The sequence below is a fragment of the Lampris incognitus genome, chromosome 20 (assembly GCF_029633865.1).
Source record: "Lampris incognitus isolate fLamInc1 chromosome 20, fLamInc1.hap2, whole genome shotgun sequence".
NCBI classification, from domain to species: domain Eukaryota; kingdom Metazoa; phylum Chordata; class Actinopteri; order Lampriformes; family Lampridae; genus Lampris; species Lampris incognitus.
Genome location: NC_079230.1, coordinates 31,472,850 through 31,492,970, shown reverse-complemented (window position 1 = coordinate 31,492,970; position 20,121 = coordinate 31,472,850). Strand labels below are relative to the sequence as shown.

Below are 20,121 nucleotides of genomic sequence, written 5' to 3'. Positions count from 1 at the left end.
TAGTAACTTCTGCACTGAAAGTGGTCTCAACATGAGATATCACGTGTGTTAAGCCGCCGCTGACAGTACACGGCTGACTCCTTTGGGTCACCGTGATTACACAGCAAACACATTCACCGTGGCAAATACAGCTATTCAGACAGGGGGACAATGACGTCACCAGCACCCCCGTCAAAACTAGAATCGGTTTTAAAATTCTGTTACTTGTACACAAAGCTCTAAATGGCCTTGCAGCTCAGCACATTAAAAAGACATGCCGACTACATCCAGACCAGCAAGAACTCTCGGGTCCAAAGGCAGGGGTCCGTTAACCCTCCCTCACACTAACGCTAAAGCAGGGGACGCTGCCTTTTGGATTTACGCCCCAAGTAGATGGACCGCCCTGTCTGAGGACCTGAGAGAGGCCCATACAATGGACACCCTGACTGAGGACCTGAGAGAGGCCCTCACATTGGACGCCCTGTCTGAGGACCTGAGAGAGGCCCATACAATGGACGCCCTGACTGAGGACCTGAGAGAGGCCCCCACACTGGACACCCTGTCTGAGGACCTCAGAGAGGCCCATACAATGGACACCCTGACTGAGGACCTGAGAGAGGCCCTCACATTGGACGCCCTGTCTGAGGACCTGAGAGAGGCCCATACAATGGACGCCCTGATTGAGGACCTGAGAGAGGCCCCCACACTGGACACCCTGTCTGAGGACCTGAGAGAGGCCCCCACAATGGACACCCTGTCTGAGGACCTGAGGGAGGCCCTCACTCTGAATACCCCGTCTGAGAGACCCCGCACTTTTCAGCCTATGGCTAATTTCTTGGTGTGTGTGTGTTTGTGAGTGTGTGTGTGTGTATGTGTGAGTGTGTGTTTGTGTGTGTGTGTGTCAGTGTGTGTGTGTGTGTGTGTGTGTATGTGTGTCAGTGTGTGTGTGTGTGTGTGTGTGTGTGTGTGTGTGTGTGTGATAATCAAGAACATGAATTTAGGAACGAAATATTGTTTCCGGCAGCAAGGTGGCGCAGTGGTTAGTGCGGTCGCCCCACAGCAAGAAGGTCCTGGGTTCGAGCCCCGGGGTAGTCCAACCTTGGCAGTCATTCTGGGTCGTCCTCTGTGTGGAGTTTGTCCCATGTCTGTGTGGGTTTCCTCCCAAAGACATGTAGGTCAGGTGGATCACCCGTCCTAAACTGTCCCTAGGTGTGTGTGTGTGTGTGTGTGTGTGTGTGTGTGTGTGTGTGTGTGTGTGTGTGTGTGTGTGTGTGTGTGTGTGAGTGTGCGATGGCCTGGTAGTCTGTCCTGGGGGTCTCCCTGCCTGCCCCCGAATGACTGCTGGGATGGGCTCCAGCATCCCTGTCGGAACTGCCAGTCTGCATGGGCTAGCAGTTAGCTTAGCCTGCCCCGCTTCGGTGTCCTGTCAGGCCGCCTTCGGTGTTTCCTCCTCCAGCTGATGTTTGCTTGCTTTTCATATGTGAGCATGTATGACCTACACCAGGTCTACAGCTGACCTACACCAGGTCTAGCTGTAGACCTGGTGTAGGTCAGGTCTACAGCTGCTTAAAGTTCATGTGTGGCAAACTGAAGGCGGTGCTGTGAAGTGTCTCCTGTGTGACGTCATAAAGGTGTGTTGTTCACTGGTAGCTGACAGCAGAGGAGTGTGTGTGGAGCTCAAAGATCCGAAGGAACGGTGCTGGACAATTACCAGCTGGAAGATAAGGGCGGGAGGCGACCTGACCTATGACCTCTGAGCAAGTTCTGTTGTCCATTAGGATGACAGTCCAGCATTAAAGATGAGCTACTTCTTCCAACAGGATGAGGCTGGGTGCATACCATCGTGGCCGTGGCAACAAGCGTGTTTGGGCTGCGGGGTATAAAGGCGGTGGGCTCTGCGATCAGGACACACACTCATCTGTGCTTTGTGTGTCTGTTCATGAACACACCAAAGTGTGACGATACTGTCAGAGTGGCAACACGCTGATCCCTGCGGTGAGAAAGACCAGACGGATTTATCTTAGTTGTTGATGCTTTGCTTTGGACTTGTTGTTGTCAGCCAGACGTCGTCCTGAATCCCCAAGTGTCCTGTGTGAGGGCTCCAACTGCTTTATGAATACTCAGGTTTACTCCTGAGGTGTCACATACAATTACACAATCTGTGAACTTCCCATCTGACACGATAGAAAATACCCCACCGTTACTGATGTTCAAATTAAGGATTTGGCCTTTGGCAAGATAATGATGATAAACTATAGCCCATCAGTGCCAAAACTATGTGAGAAACCAATAGTAGTCCAGAAAAAAGCAAGTGTGCATCTCGTTTTAAACCTCCTGGGGCGTTTAACTGCAATCTAGTATAAGGAGAAACATTCACATGTTAGTCTATCGTTTTCACTGACAAACACTGCCACCTGCTGGCGTATGATGCAACGACAGAAGCAGAACCCCCATATTAATCTCTCAGCATGTGCATTATAAGATAAATTCGAGATTAAAAAAATGAAAATAAAACAACTTTCGATTCAATGTTTTGTGTTAAAATTTCATCTGATTTTACAAGATGTAACAACAGTTGTGTGTCTGTGAATGTTCTCCTTCATCCAGGTCGTCATGGTTCTCCAAAGGAGGTGAATCAAGTGCAACTGGACTTGCTATATATCCGTGAAGACGTTTCGCCTCTCATCCAAGAGGCTTCCTCAGTTCGTGCCTTTCTGACTAGACCAAGCTAGTCTGACTGGCTGCTGATGAGACTCAGATATTTATCCTCTAGGAGTCGTTGTCAGAGCCAGTGGCGCCCCCAGAAATGTTTCATAGGGGGGGGCAAATGGGGCCACTGCAAATCTTGGGGTGGCCCACCAAAACCAAAAGCCATGACTGCCTTTCAGGAAGTCTATCACGCTGTTGCAGTATTCTGTATAGGCTAGCTGAAAACTGTCAAGTTAAGGAATCGCACACTGAAAAACTGTGGCTTCTTATTTTTCACAGTTAATGTTACTGAATAGACCAATACGGTACAGTTAACATTCTGAGTTTCAATGTGTCATGTATCTGTACACATTGTAACGGGTTAGACGAGTCCTTGTTACATTGTGTATGTCCAGAAACTAAAAATGAAAATATCAGATAGAAGCATATTATGCATAATCAGAAGCATATTCTGCATATGCAACTCGTGGCTGGGGGGGGGGGGATAGTATCATGGTGGCCATGGCCACCACTGGCCACCCCTTGGGGGCGCCACTGGTCAGAGCTATAGATGTCCATGGCTCTTTGTGTCCCGATGTTTACCAACACAGTGAGTGTTGCCCCGAATATAGCTGAAGTGTGAGCCTGTGTGAAGCCCGACTCAACACGTCACGTGTGTGAATGTCCCAGTCTTCGTAGCACAACAGTCTGTCAACATACATGCAGGTCTCTAAACTAACTCCGTGCGTGTGCGCATGTGTGGGAGGGTGTTATTTATCCACATATCAGACAGCAGAAACGACACGACTGCTCAGTAACCGTCTACGTCAGCTGTGTTTATTTTCCTCACTCTTTTTTGCGTCATTTTCTTACTTCTCCCTTCTACTGCCCCCTAGTGGGCGGCGGACTAACTACAAGCTATAACATCCCTTCATCCCTCGTTGAGCATAACCATTACTTTGAAATAAACTCCCATGAACACTCACAGATGAGTAAATATGGGTCTAACCAAATAACATCATATTCACTGAAAGAACAACACAAAAGCAGCTAACGCAGAGTGAGGGTAGACTGCCCCAACTCTGGTGGACTCAGAACAGCGATTATTGTGCCCCAACAACTTACAAGTTCTGGCCGCTCTAACTACAAATCAAGTTTTCTAGGGGGGTTCCTTGACCTACAGGAACGGCAAGGGCCCTCGTACCCTACTTCCTCCTCCCTACCGTCAGGCTCAATATTGGGTGGCTGAGGCTGCTGCTCAGTTTCACTTCCACCATCCCCCCCGACAGCTTGTGGTCAGTTTACCTGGTCCTCAGGCTCTGTATACGGTGGCCGAGTTGACTGTTCAGCTCGATAGCCATCAGTGTTCCAGTCGGCCTCGGGGTTTTGCCACTGGTCTTCCTTGAGCAGGTGGCATCTGTCTGACTCTCTCCTTAATAATAGGTGGTCCACATGACATCTAAGCACCTGGCCTTCCACCTTCACTCTGTAGGAGAGAGGACCTGTGCTGGTGATCACCACCCCGGGTAGCCATTTCTTATGGCTTGTGAAATCCCTAACCCACACTTCTGCACCTGATGCCAGTGTTCTGGCTGGCCTGGTGCTGTTTTTTCTACAGATCATGCGCTCTTGGTTCTGGAGTACTTTAGCATGAGCATCCGGTCTTAGCAGGTCAAACCTGGTTCTGACAGGATGGCCGAATAACATCTCTGCTGGTGACCTGCCTGTTGTTGCATGTGGTGTTGATCTGTACGCCACCAAGAACCTTGATATGTCCATCTTTAGCGATCCTCCTGATCCCGCGGTTTTCTTCAGGGCCCTCTTAACTGTTTGGACAGCTCTTTCAACTAACCCATTTGTGGAAGGCTTGCAGGGAGCAGATGTTATATGTCTTACGCCACTAGATGTCAAAAATCCCTTAAACTCAGCACTCGTGAAAATTGCTGCATTGTCTGCCACGGCCATATGGGGAAGGCCATGAGTGCTGAACTTCTCCCTTAGGTGCTCAATTGTTGCTGCTGACGTGGCTATTCAGACAGGGCAAACTTCAAGCCATTTCGAATGCGCGTCTACTGCTATCAGGAACATTTCCCCCAGGAATGGTCCTGCATAGTCTATGTGAATGCGTGTCCATGGTTTGCCAGGCAATTCCCAAGGTGAAACTGATGCTTGGGGAGGGGTGTTGCGTACCTGTTGACATCTGGTACAGGCTTGCACTTTAAATTCTATTTCATTATCCAATCCAGGCCACCACATATGAGCTCTGGTTGTTGCCTTCATTCTCGAGATTCCTGGGTGTGGTTAATGAAGCTCCTCCAGCAGGGTTTCACGAGCTTGTGGTGGCACTACAACACGGAGCCCCCACAGTAGAATACCATCTTCTACACAGAGCTCAGCCTGCCTTCTGAAGAACGGACGTAAGACCTCAGCTGGGCAGGTGGCAGGCCATCCCTCTTTGATGAAGCGTCACACTTTAGCAAGCAAAAGATCCCTACAAGTCGACTGCTTCAGCTGATGACTGGTAATAAGAGCAATCTGAAGCTGTTTCAATAAACATGTCAGCTCAGTTGGCCTGTGTGTATCCTTGGTCATTTCTGGTAGTGGAAGCCTGCTGAGGCCATCAGCGTTTGTAATGGAGGGTCCCGGCCTGTATCTGAGGACGTACTGATATTGAGCCAGTAGTAGTGCCCAGCATTGAAGGCGCGGTGATGCAGCTGGCTGAATGTTTTTAGTAGACCCAGTAGGGGCTTGTGGTCAGTTTGAATGGTGCAGTTACGGCCATACACATATTGGTGGAACTTCTTCACAGCAAAAATTACAGCGAGCGCTTCTCTCTCCAGCTGAGAGTAGTTCTTTTCTGCTGGCGACAAAGAACGGGATGCAAAACAGATGGGCCTCTCAGGGTTGTCCTTCATCCTATGTGACAAAACTGCTCCAACTCCGTACGAGGAGCCGTCACATGTCAGGGGCAACTGTGGGTCATAATGTGCCAGCAGTGTCGACGCTGACAGTAGGTCCTTGGACCTCTGGAATGCTATATGCTGTTGGGATCCCCACACCCATTTTATTCCTGTCTTGAGGAGGTAATGAAGTGGGGCTAAGACTGATGACAAATCCTGAAGAAACCACTCATAGTAATTAATCATTCCTAAGTAAGCCCGTAGCACTGTCACATTTTTGGGCTCTGGGGCCTCTTTGATGGCTCTTAATTTCTTCTCAGGGGCTGGACACCGGCAGCAGATACCCTGTGTCCAAGATATTCAACTGCCGGAGCCATGAACTCACATTTGGGCTTTTTCAGCCTGAGTCCTGCTTCCTCTAGTCATGTTAAGACCAGGTCCAGATTTCGAAGGTGATCTTCCTTTGTGTGGGATCCCGGCCTGTACGTTCTCCATTGTCCTCTGAAAAATTGCACAGGCTGATGAAACCCCAAAAGGGAGACATGTATCGCGAGATCTTGGCCAACAACCTCCTTCCCTCAATAAGAGCATTGAAGATGGGTCGTGGCTGGGTCTTCCAGCATGACAACGACCCGAAACACTCAGCCAGGGCAACTAAGGAGTGGCTCCGTAAGAAGCATCTCAAGGTCCTGGAGTGGCCTAGCCAGTCTCCAGACCTGAACCCAATAGAAAATCTTTGGAGGGAGATGAGAGTCCGTGTTGCCCAGTGTCAGCCCCGAAATCTGAAGGATCTGGAGAAGATCTATATGGAGGAGTGGGCCAAAATCCCTGCTGCAGTGTGTGCAAACTTGATCAAGAACTACAGGAAACGTCTGATCTCTGTAATTGCAAACAAAGGTTTCTTTACCAAATATTAAGTTATTTTTTCTGATGTATCAGATACTTATGTCACGCAATAAAAAGCAAATTAATTACTTAAAAATCATACAATGTGATTTTCTGGATTTTTGTTTTAGATTCCGTCTCACAGTTGAAGTGTACCTATAATAAAAATTACAGACCTCTACATGCTTTGTAAGTGGGAAAACCTGCAAAATCGGCAGTGTATCAAATACTTGTTCTCCCCACTGTATAAGTTGGCAACAATGGGAGATACTGGTGAGCCCATTGCACAGCCGTGTTTCTGTCTGTAAGACTGGCCCCTGAATTGGACATGTAAGACTGGCCCCTGAATTGGACATCTATAGCTCTGACAACGACTCCAAGATGATAAATTTCTGAGTTTCATCACCAGCCAGTCAGACTAGCTTCGTCTTGTCAGAAAGGCCCGAACTGAGGAAGCCTCTTGGATGAGAGGCGAAACGTCTTCACGGATATATACCAAGCACAGTTGCACTTGATTCAACTCCTTTGGTTCACTGTGGTAACTGACTTTGTTGAAAATTGTGGCCCCCTCTAGTCTCCTCGATTCAGCTGCACCTCTCACTACCAGAGCTAGGCGACTAAAGAGGCCTACACCCTGGTTTAATGACGAGACACGTGCTCTTAAGTGGGCCTGCAGGAGACTGGAATGTTAATGGTGAAAATCAAAATTGGAAGTTTTTTACCTATCTTTTTACCTATGAGTGTTTATTGAAATACAAGCGTGCTTTATCTGCTGCAAAAACATCGTATCGCTCTCACTTAATAAACATAACCCAAGATTTCTCTTTGACACCGTATCTAAACTTACTACTAAAAAGCAGCCATCTGTTAGCTGCTCACCATTCACAGCCCATGAATTTCTCGGATTTTTTTCTGCAATAAGGTTGATGAGCTCTTAAACAAAATTGGTTCTTCAACTCCATCTACTCCTGCAGATCCTGTCTTAATAAATTCCTATCTACACAACGAGTCACTGACAGTCCCAGTTATTACAACTTTTGAGACTATCTCTCTTGATACTTTGATTAAGTTCATGCCAGCTTCTAAACCAACTGCTTGCCTACTTGATCCCTTACCAGAAAAACTTTTCAAAGACCTCTGGCCTTTTCTGCGACCTACATTGCCAGACATTGTTAATTTATCACTTATGACTGGCATTGTTCCCAGCAGTTTTAAGACAGCTGTGGTTAAACCTCTACTTAAAAAAATCGCACCTCGATCCAGGGTCTCTTAATAACTATCGGCCAGTCTCTAATCTTCCATTCTTCTCTAAAGTACTAGAGAGAGTTGTGTATCAATAACTTTCGACCCATATAGAAGAAAACCATTGGCTTTCAGGCCCTGTCACTCCACTGAAACTGCTCTGACCAGAGTGGTAAATGATCTTCTACTGGCTATCGACTCTGATTCCACTTCTGTGCTTCTATTGCTGAACCTCAGTGCAGCCTTTCACACCACTGATCACTGTATACTATTAGATAGATTAAATTGTAATTTTGGTGTCTCTGGCTTACCTCTCTCTTGGCTTAAGTCCTACTTATCTGAAAGAATACATTATATCTGCTATAGTAATATTATATCAAAATTCTCTGACGTTAAATATGGTGTGCCTCATGGCTCAGTTCTTGGCCCTCTACTGTTATCTCTTTACATTTCACCTCTAGGCTAAATTATACGCAGTTATGGAATAAATTTCCATTGCTATGCTGATGATACTCAGCTGTATGTGCCTATAAGGGCTGATGGTCATACTCAAATGACTAACTTAGAGGCCTGCTTGTCTACTGTGAAAAAATGAATGTCACTTAACTTTCTGCTTTTAAATTCAGATAAAACCAAGATGCTGGTCATTGGCCCAGCTAGACACAGACACCAATTTGATCAAGTAACGATAACAATCGACAACTCTGTGGTTTCACAAAGTGTGGCGCCAAAAATCTTGGTGTTATGTTTGATCCCAGCCTCTCCTTTGATAAGCACATTAAAGAAATCACCAAGACTGCATTTTTTCTCTTACGTAACATGGCTAAAATTCGGTCTTTTCTCTCCATGGCTGACGCAGAGACTCTTAATAAATGCATTTGTATCATCCAGACTTGATTACTGTAATGTTCTGTTCTTAGGTCTGCCACATGCTAGTTTAAAAAGTCTTCAGATGGTTCAGAATGCTTCTGCTAGAATCCTAACTAAAACTAGGAAATTTGACCATATTACACCGATTCTTGCCTCCCTTCATTGGCTTCCTATCCATGTTAGATCAGAATACAAGGTGCTTCTGCTGACTTATAAAACCCTAAATGGGCTTGCTCCATCCTACCTGTCTGATCTCCTTAAACCTTACATGCCATCTCGAGCACTTCGTTCTCAAAATACAGGACTCCCCAAAGTTAAAAAGAAGTCAGCTGGTGGCAGCAGGGCCTTTTCCTATCAGGCTCTGTTCTTGTGGAATAACCTGCCTGCTGCCATCAGACAACCAGAGTCTGTTGAGTCCTTTAAATCCAAACTTAAAACTCATGTTTTTGCCTTGGCTTACAATTAGTTGTCTTCAAGTTGAGTGCTTCACAACCTGGACTGCATGGCGGGTCGGTTTTCTGTCTCAATGAATTTACCAACCACTGTTCTGCCGATGAGATTATAGCATATAGATTATGACTAATTGATGACTTTATGACTAATGACTATTGCAAACTGTTCTCTTCTCTCACGTCTTTTCTTTCTCTCTGAATGATGTCTTCTCCTTTCTCTTTTTCTGTGTGAACGGTGTCATGTGAGTCTCCCTTGTGTGCACAAGCAGTCGGTTCTCCTCCCAGGTCTCCATGGTGATGGTGGTCGCCACTTGGATGCTACCTGGCATTCCCCTCATCACATTTTCTTTTTATATATCTTATAAATCCATATAATTTTTTTACATGATGATGCTGGTCGCATGGCTTGGGTCCTGCACTGTTCCAATGGTGTCTGGACACTACTTGGCATCCTGCGCATCATATTCTTCATACATTTTATAAGTCCATTATAATTCTGTTTATCCTCTTTCAGTGTTGTATTGTGTAAATTGTGTAAACACAACATCCATTGCACGTTGTCCGTCTTGGAAGAGAGAGCCCACCTCTGTTGCTCTCCCTGAGGTTTCTTCCTATTTTTTTCTCCCTGTTAAACATTTTTTTTTTTAGGGAGCTGTTCCTTATCCGGTGAGAGGGTCTAAGGACAGGATGTTGTGTTGCTGTAAAGCCCACTGAGGCAAATTTGTAATTTGTGATATTGGACTATACAAATAAAACTGACTTGACTTGACTTGACTGTTTCCTCTACCTGTTTATATCATCTCTCTCTGTCTTTTATGCACAAGGGGAAGGATATCTCCTTCTCCCAAACTGCTATTCCAGTGCCAATCAATGTCAAGGCAGCTCTCCTGAATCCCACAGCAACCAATAGAACTGACTTGATCATGTGCCGACTCGACCCCAACTTTAGACTTCAACAAAAGGGATGCCAAACATATACTACCGATGCTGCTGCAAAGAAGACCTTCATCTCAGAGATGCATTCTTCCTCAGGCCAACCTGGTCAGGGGAAGAAGATTGACCAGAGGAATGGATACCTCAGGAGAGACCACCTACAAGAAGACCACATCCTTCGCCCTGAAAGGTGCCATCCAGCTGGGTATAGGTTACACAGTGGGTAACCCAAGCTCCAAGCCGGAGAGAGACGTGTTGATACAGGACTTCTACGTGCTAGAGAGTATCCTCTTTCCCAGCGATGGCAGCAATTTGACCCCAGCCCACCGTTTCCCAGACGTTCACTTTAAAACCTACGTTTCTGTGGCTTTCCACTATTTCAGAGAACTGTTTGGCATCAGACTGGATGACTTCCTGTACTCACTGTGTAATGAGCTCTTGATCGAGCAGCCCAACCCGGGAGCAAGCGGGTCAGTTTTCTACCTGACCAAGGATGATGAATTCATCATCAAGACTGTCATGTACAGTGCATCCGGAAAGTATTCACACCCCTTCACTTTCCCCACATTTTGTTATGTTACAGCCTTATTCCAAAATGGATTAAATTCCCTTTTTTCTCCTCAATCTACACACAATACCCCATAATGACAAAGTGAAAAAGGTTTTGTAGAATTTTTTGCAAATTTATCAAAAATAAAAAACTGAAATATTGCATGTACATAAGTATTCACACCCTTTGCTATGACACTCAAAATTGAGCTCAGGTTAATCCTGTTTCCACCGATCATCCTTGAGAAGTTTCTACATCTTGATTGGAGTCCACCTCTAGTAAATTCAAGTGATTGGACATGATTTGGAAAGGCACACATCTGTCTATATAAGGTCCCACTGTTGACAGGGCATGTCAGAGCAGAAACCAAGCCATGAAGTCAAAGGAATTGTCTGTGGACCTCCGAGACAGGATTGTATCGAGGCACAGATCTGGGGAAGGGTACAAAAAATTTTCTACAGTTTTGAAGGTCCCGAAGAGCACAGTGGTCTCCATCATTTGTAAATGGAAGAAGTTTGGATCCACCAGGACTCTTCCTAGAGCTGGCCACCCAGCCAAACTGAACAATCGGGGGAGAAGGGCCTTGGTCAGGGAGGTGACCAAGAACCCGATGGTCACTCTGACAGAGCTCCAGCGTTCCTCTGTGGAGATGGGAGAACCTTCCAGAAGGACAACCATCTCTGCAGCACTCCACCAATCAGGCCTTTATGGTAGAGTGGCCAGACGGAAGCCTCTGCTCAGTAAAAGGCACATGACAGCCCGCTTGGAGTTTGCCAGAAAGCACCTAAAGGACTCTCAAACCATGAGAAACAAGATTCTCTGGTCTGATGAAACCAAGATTGAACTCTTTGGCCTGAATGCCAAACGTCACGTCTGGAGGAAACCAGGCACCTCTCATCACCTTGCTAATACCATCCCTACAGTGAAGCATGGTGGCGGCAGCATCATGCTGTGGGGATGTTCTTCAGCGGCAGGAACTGGGAGACTAGTCAGGATCGAGGGAAAGATGAATGGAGCAAGGTACAGAGAGATCCTTGATGAAAACCTGCTCCAGAGTGCTCAGGACCTCAGACTGGGGTGAAGGTTTACCTTTCAACACGACAACGACCCTAAACACACAGCCAAGACAACGAAGGAGTGGCTTCGGGACAAGTCTGTGAATGTCCTTGAGTGGCCCAGCCAGAGCCCAGACTTGAACCCCATTGAACATCTCTGGAAAGACCTGAAAATAGCTGTGCAGCGATGCTCCCCATCTAACCTTACAGAGCTGGAGAGGATCTGCAGAGAAGAATGGGAGAAATACCCCAAATATAGGTGTGCCAAGCTTGTAGCTTCATACCCAAGAAGACTTGAGGCTGTAATCACTGCCAAGGGTGCCTCAACCAAGTACTGAGTAAAGGGTGTGAATACTGATGTACATGCAATATTTCAAATTTTTTTATTTTTAATAAATTTCTACAAAACCTTTTTCACTTTGTCATTATGGGGTATTGTGTGTAGATTGATGAGAAAAAAAAGGAATTTAATCCATTTTGGAATAAGGCTGTAACATAACACAATGTGGGGAAAGTGAAGGGGTGTGAATACTTTCCGGATGCACTGTATGAGGAGGCTGAGTTTCTACAGAAATAGCTGCCCGGATACTATGTATGCGAAAGGTTGTACCCTGCAGCTTCCTTGCACTGGCTGCTGGAGGAGCTCCTGATTCACTGAGCAAGGCTGGATGTCCCAAGATCAGTGCACTCCAGGACGTTCCCAAAAACTGGTTTCCACCAGGAACATCACCCTACAGCACAAGAGACATTTTAAATCTATGAATTAAAAACTGTCTGAAGAGGAGCTGAAGATGCTGAGGGACTATGACAGGGGAGCAGAGCATCCAAACAGAAATGACCCTTTTCCAGAACTTGGTTTTAATCCTGTTTTAATTGGGTTTAATGAGACACTGGCTGGTTTTGGAACAAACAATGCAGTAGCCCTTTATATAGTAAAAGGTAAAGCACTTTAAATTCAGTATGTAAGAGCCTTAAACAAAAAGAACTTAAAGGGAAAGCATGGCAGCATGGAGAGAATACCTGGGGGACAGAGGAGGATGTATTGCCAGTTTGGAGAGTTTTATATGGATTCCTTTAAATATGAGAGTGCACAATCTCCAATGGAGACTACTTTATGGTAGTCTTGCAGTCAATGTATTTGTGAATATTTTTAATCTCACGATCCTTAAATAGTGTCCTTTTTGTAACATGTTTGAAACTGTTTAACCTGAAAAATTTTAAATAAAGCGCTTTTAAAAATCTCTCTCTCTCTTTCTCTCCCTCTCTCTCCCTCTCTCAGGTCTTTTGTGGGAGGAGACAAAGATTCTGTCACTGACATAGTTGTTGTTGAAAGCAAAGGAGACCACTCAGACAGACACTTGTGAGACACAGACAGAGAGAGGAGGAGAGAGAGAGGCACACACATACACGTTAACAGATCAGGTAAGGACATGCCGGGGTGTGCGTCTGCAATCCTGGGATGATTTTCAAAAGTTGGGGATTGTTATTTCTGCATTTCAGTATGAGTTGTTTGCATTAACTGCCTGTCTGTGCATCATTCATCTTTCCTCACTTTCCTCTTTCCCTGTCTTTCTCTCCCTCTCCTCTCTTTCCACCTAACAAACTCTAAGCTGTATGTATGGTTTTCATGAAAAACAAGCCGATTCGGACCAAAACTGTCAGCGGTTAGTGGAGGCATTTTTACACCCTCTCTTTCTGGGACATGAGTTGATGCTGGACGACTTTGCTTATGTGTTGAGGGAAACAGTCATGGAAGGGTTTCCGTAACGTTTCCATGTAGAGGTTTTTAAGTGGCAGGGGGCACTACGTCCATTGTCAGACATGGTGCACTAAAGGAGAAAAGAGGAATCCACTTACAAAAACGTTTAAATACTGGGCCACTGTCTGATGTAGCACAGTGCTGCACCGGCCCCATTTCCGTAGATATTCAGCTGCTTGAAGACTCACTGTTTAACATCCTACACACTGCTGTTGATTAGGGCTGTTTAACATCCTACGCACTGCTGTTGAAGAAGGCTGGATGGCAGCCAAATGTTGGTTGGTGACGTTTTGAGTAGAATGCGCCCCCTCCATGGCTCCCTCCTTCTTTCTTTGGAAATTGCTGGCTGTTCAGGACCCTGTTATTATTAAGATTAGAAGAACTAAGATTAAAAGAACTGTTTTTGCCATGAGTGGACGCAACTGGCATTCCCAGCTGTGGCGCAAACCTGCTGTTAGATGGACAAATGTCTTTCCCACCTGCAAAACCAAGCTTCTTTGCTTGGTTTATGAAGAGACAAGCGCATATCACTGAGTCCTGGTATGAGATGTGTGTGTGTTGCGCTACGTGTGCTTATACTCGGTCATACATCAACAGTATTGGGTTCAAGCTGACCCCTTGCAAATACAATGCAGTCGGGGCACATGTGTCTGGGAGGACTTGTCACAGCAAACCATTTCCAGGATGAATTTGAGGTTGGAGTGCTTTGTTTGTTGTATCAGGACTGTAATTTTCCCTCTTGTTTGCTTTTAGATGAAGTAGTAGTTGCACGTTGAGCCGCTGGTCAGCGAGTGTTAGTTCGTCATAGGAATGTAAATGTAGTCAGTCATTAGACCCCACTCCCTTTGACACGAAGCAGATGGTAAGCCTCTTGCTGCATGACGTGAGGGAGCGGCCAGCTGGCAGGTCAGGATGGCAACAGCATCAACATCCTGAATGCAAAGAACAAAACGGCCAGATCCCAGCCCCGGTTGTTAGACCTGTACACATTCATGACACACGGGATTCATTTGACAAGTGACAGTGGGTAGCGTTTGTTGAGATACGTAGCCGTGATCTCCCATTTAAGTACGTATATTTGATTGAAATCAAAAGGGATTTCTATTCTGTTTGGAAGGAGAACGTGACAACATCCAGCACAGGAAATAGGAGTGCTTCCATGCCGGGACCTTGTTGACTTTGTGTGTGTGTGTGTGTGTACTGTAAGGTGAACCCCTGCCTCTGGCAAAGGGGTCTGAAACAGGAAGAGGATTAAAAGACAACTGCTAAAAACATGGCCAGGGCCTTCCAAAGTTTTCTAGCATGTTTAATTTTGGGACCTTTTCCATCACTTCTTCCCACCCTTGACCATCTGATCTGCCCTAGCCCTCCACATGCTTCATATAGGGCTCAGCTGGGACATATAGGACTCAGCTGGGACATGTAAGGCTCAATTGGGACATATAGGGCTTGGCTGGGACATATAGGGCTTGGCTGGGACATATAGGACTCAGCTGGGACATATAGGGCTTGGCTGGGACATATAGGGATCAGCTGGGACATGTAGGGCTCAGCTGGGATGTCAGCTGGGACATATAGGGCTTGGCTGGGACATATGGGGCTCGGCTGGGACATATAGGGCTTAGCTGGGACATGTAGGGCTTAGCTGGGACATATGGGGCTCAGCTGGGACATATAGGGCTCAGCTGGGATGTCAGCTGGGACATGTAGGGCTCAGCTGGAACATGTAGGGCTCAGATGGGATGTCAGCTGGGACATATAGGGCTTGGCTGGGACATATGGGGATCGGCTGGGACATATAGGGCTTGGCTGGGACATATGGGGCTCGGCTGGGACATATAGGGCTTGGCTGGGACATATGGGGCTCGGCTGGGACATATAGGGCTTAGCTGGGACATGTAGGGCTTAGCTGGGACATATGGGGCTCAGCTGGGACATATAGGGCTCAGCTGGGATGTCAGCTGGGACATGTAGGGCTCAGCTGGGACATGTAGGGCTCAGCTGGGACATATAGGGCTCAGCTGGGATGTCAGCTGGGACATGTAGGGCTCAGCTGGGACATATAGGGCTCAGCTGGGACATATAGGGCTCAGCTGGGATGTCAGCTGGGACATGTAGGGCTCAGCTGGGACATGTAGGGCTCAGCTGGGACGTGTAGGTCTCAGCAGGGACATATAGGGCTCAGCTGGGACGTGGGGCTCACTGGGACGTCAGCTGGGACATATAGGGCTCAGCTGGGACAGAGTTTAGCAAGGTGGACTGCTTTGCTCATGAGTGTCATTTCACTGAGTTTGGAAATAGTGTAAATGATCAGCAACAGGCGGTGATTTTAGGTGTTAGACAATGGTGGACAAGGTGTTATCTCCTAAAATGTGATGTACTCCCCCGCTATGGTATACAGGCGGACTTTGGCTGACTTACACTGCACCCTTTCAATACTCCCACATCCAGAAAGTTCTGCATAATGCTCTCATTCTGGGATAGGAAAGGCTACCTGCACATGAAGTTGTCCAGTCATGGGTCAGCTGTGTTTTTGTCAAGTCACAGAAGATGCAACACGTATTCAGACTGTTTGTCAGTATTGTTCACATTTGTGAAGGTGGCGAGGCAAGTTAGGCTAAATGCCTTCAACGTTGGCAGTAATATGAGGATTTTCTGTTTCCAAAAACACCGTCATAAGTATATGAATACACAATGATCTGAATTTACAACATGATTCCAGTTCGAAGCGGTCGTGATACCGTGGTGGTAAAATTCACCATTTCCTCCCGTTTCACACTTGACATTGAAATCAGCCTTCTGTTAGAAGTAGACGTGATGACGCTTTGGTCTCAACTTGTACAGTCCGTAAACATACCGGCGATAACTGATGGTAATGGTACCACGTATGTCGTCTTGTACGCCTCGAGCTACTTCACATGAGGTCATCTGACTTGCATTTGCTTCGCAGAAGCAGGGCTTTGACCAGTTAAAGCCCTGCTTGTGTAAAACTCCTAGACCATGATCTTAGCAGTTCCCAAAACATAGTCATTGTTCACAGCGGCAGGTTAAAACATGTCCCCAACCCAAACCCTCATTATAAGGTGCATTTCTGTTCAGGGTGCTCTCTGTGAGGCTTGGGCTAAGTATAACAGACACGTCTGTGAGGAATTTGCTTGTCTACAATACTCTGTGTGGCTTACTTTGGATGCTTTAACATCTGACACATGTCCTCAGTTTGCGGGCATCTGTAGGTTTATGCAGGATAATGGAAAGAAAACAGTATTTCCTCATCGATAATACTGAGTCTGAAGTGAAAGCTCATCATGAGTGTAATAATAAGTGCATGTAATAATAATAATAATAATAACAAGTGAATGTAACTTGTATTGAGAGAACCTGGTAATTATAAGTAATCTCCTCAGAAGCCTCTGCAGGACTGAAGGCCTGTGCAGCAGGGCACTGCAACCACGTATGACAGAGCCAGCACATCGGCGTCTCGTCTGCTATCAACAAAGAGCAACATTTTGCCTCAGGGAAAGACGCCAAGGCGGCTTTTGATGAATTGATTCTTAGTCCTTCCCTTCCTTATGACCTTCCTCTGACACTGAGGTCAAGGCAGGATAATGAACATATTTCCTGACAATCTAAAAACAGCACAAGTCCTGCAGCCTACATGTGCATAGCAGGGCAAACGCCTGGAGCCAGTTGAAATGTCAAGTAATTGCTGCCCTGTGTGTTGTAATTGGAACAAGCATGTGTGCTGTGTTTAGCTTCTTGGCGCTCGCACAGCACTGACGTAAAGACCACATGAATAAGGTTTACGTTAAGTGTGATCTCAAGCCCGTGGCTAACTGATGCCTCGGTGTGTTCTGTGAAATATACAAAAACATTAGTTTACTAAGTCATTATATTGGTCAACTAACTCAGTTGGCATTATTCTGTGAACCACTACATTGCTCTTTAGTATTGTCATTGCACATTGTACAATGTACAATGAAATTTGTGGCGCAACTCCACACACCTGCCCGTACAGATAAATAACAATAAGAGAAAAAACTACCGAATGCAACTTATGACAGTATTATTGCACACTATACACAGTTATTTACAGATGCTGTTGCAAATTCAGTCATTGTGTGGGAATACTATTCCAGTTGTTAGTCCTGTGGTGGGAGTGTTATGATTATGTTGATGGTAGGAGGGTAGTAGCATTGTGGTAGGGTGTAGTAGCGTGGTGGTAGGAGGGCAGTAGGATGGTATGGTGGTAGGGGGTGGTAGGGTGCTGGTAGCATGGTGGTAGGGGGCAGTAGTGTGGTGGTAGGAGGGCAGTAGGATGGTATGGTGGTAGCGTAGTGGTAGGGGGCAGTAGCATGGTGCTAGGAGGACAGTAGGGTGGTGGTGGGGGTAGTAGCATGGTGGTAGGGGGGCAGTAGGATGGTATGGTGGTAGGGGGCAGTATCGTGGTGGTAGGGGGGCAGTAAGATGGTGGTACGGGGTGGTAGGGTGCTGGTAGCATGGTGGTAGGGGGGCAGTAGGATGGTATGGTGGTAGCGTAGTGGTAGGGGGCAGTAGGGTGGTGGTAGGAGGACAGTAGAGTGGTGGTAGGGGGTAGTAGCATGGTGATAGGGGGGCAGTAGGATGGTATGGTGGTAGCGTAGTGGTAGGGGGCAGTAGCATGGTGCTAGGAGGACAGTAGGGTGGTGGTGGGGGTAGTAGCATGGTGGTAGGGGGGCAGTAGGATGGTATGGTGGTAGCGTAGTGGTAGGGGGCAGTATCGTGGTGGTAGGGGGGCAGTAAGATGGTGGTAGGGTGCTGGTAGCATGGTGGTAGGGGGGCAGTAGGATGGTATGGTGGTAGCGTAGTGGTAGGGGGCAGTAGCATGGTGCTAGGAGGACAGTAGGGTGGTGGTAGGGGGTAGTAGCATGGTGGTAGGGGGTAGTGTTTCGTGGAGGTCAGTTCAGTGATGGCTCTGGGGTAAAAGCTGTTTTTGAGCCTGGGAGTGTGGGCCTTCAAGGCTCTGTAGCACCTTCCAGATGGCAGCAGAGAGAAGAGATGATGACGTGGGTGGGTTGCATCCTTCAGAATGCTGCTGGCTCTGTGAAGGCAGTGTGATCTGAACGTATCTTCCAGCGAGGGCAAGGGGAGTCCAATTATTTTCTGAGCTGTGTTTATGAGTCTCTGGAGAGCTCTCCAGTCTGCTGCAGAACAGTGGGCCTACCATGCTGTAATACAGTATGTCAGTACTCTCTATCAAGCAGTGATAGTCGTTAAAAACGACCAACCTGTTGTGTGTAAGTGTCTAAGTGTCCTGTAAAAGTACAGCCGCTGTTGAGCCTTTTTGGAGTTGGTTGTCCATGTGAGGACTTCTGTGATGTGAGTTCCTATAAGCTTGAAGCTGGAGACCCTCTCCACCTCTTCTCCTTTAATGTTTAGAGGAAGGTCCTCGAGGTGTCTGCTGGAGTCTATGATGAGTTCGTTAGTTTGTTGATGTTCGGTGATGTGTACTGATACTTTTCTGTACACCATCTTGCCAGTTTGCAGAGTTTGTCTCAGCAGGCTGTCTTGTCCCCGTCTGAGATCATTCCCACTACTGTTGTGTCATCTGCAGATTTAATGATTGTGTTTGAGGGGTGTGTGTGGATGCAGTCATGGGAACAGAGGAGGGGACTCAGCACGCAGCCGTAAATGATAATCACCCACAAAAAAGTGCTGCTTATATCACAGTTTACGTTACTATAGCGTGCTGTTCGTCTTAAGATTGTATGTAAAAAGAGAAATATATGCACTGCAATTCATCAATGGACTCCAGCCATCACAACAAAGACAGTTTTATTCTCTCACTTAGTTCTGTTTTGTATACAGGAAGAGAACCGCGGGCGTTGTTGGACATGTATTACTGAGAATTGGAGATTCATTGTTACTGTTGAATTTTTACAATAGCGCATTTACCTCTTTTTTACAACATGATGTTGAATAGTAAAGAACATCATTTCTAGGTTTCTCTGTATGGTACTAAAGCTGCACTGATGCAAATGAAGTCATGCAACTTTAAAAGAAAGGATTGTAGTATAAGTAACAAAGGTTGGTTATACATTTACAATGGCATATGCCTTTGAAGTTCTTATGTTCTTGCCTGCAGCAGTGAAAAACCGGGATTATGGCATTTATCCAAGATGCAGATCAGTTGGAGATTTCCTCCAGTTGTTGTGCAGGCAATTATTAACATGAGCCACGTTTGTCAGTTATGTACATGTTAGTACTTGCCTTGTTGGTGTTACTCTTGGTGTGTGTGTGTGTGTGTGTGTGTGTGTGTGTGTGTGCGTGTGCGTGTGCGTGTGTGTTTTGACTGCCTGTAGGCCTGTAGGTCATACACACTATAAACTCCCGCAGACGTACGGCTATGGGAGCTCTCATGAATATGGAACTCATGGTTTAGTGAATGTAGCATGTAAAGAACAGCATGTAAAGAACAGTCTGTACAGAACAGCACGTAAAGAACAGCATGTAAAGAACAGTCTGTACAGAACAGCAAGTAAAGAACAGCATGTAAAGAACAGTATATAGAGAACAACATGTAAAGAACAGCATGTAAAGAACAGTCTGTACAGAACAGCATGTAGAGAACAGCACGTAAAGAACAGCATGTACAGAACAGCATGTAGAGAACAGCACGTAGAGAACAGCAAGTAAAGAACAGCATGTAGAGAACAGCATGTAGAGAACAGCATGTAAAGAACAGCATGTAAAGAACTGTCTGTACAGAACAGCATGTAGAGAACAGCACGTAAAGAACAGCATGTAAAGAACTGTCTGTACAGAACAGCAT

The 20,121-nt window shown here is 46.3% G+C and overlaps 1 pseudogene; it reads left to right on the top strand.

Annotated features, from left to right (window-relative positions):
- Positions 1-412: 412 nt before the first annotated feature.
- On the top strand, positions 413-12,212 carry LOC130130534 (phosphatidylinositol 4-phosphate 5-kinase type-1 gamma-like; annotated as a pseudogene).
- Positions 12,213-20,121: the final 7,909 nt, after the last annotated feature.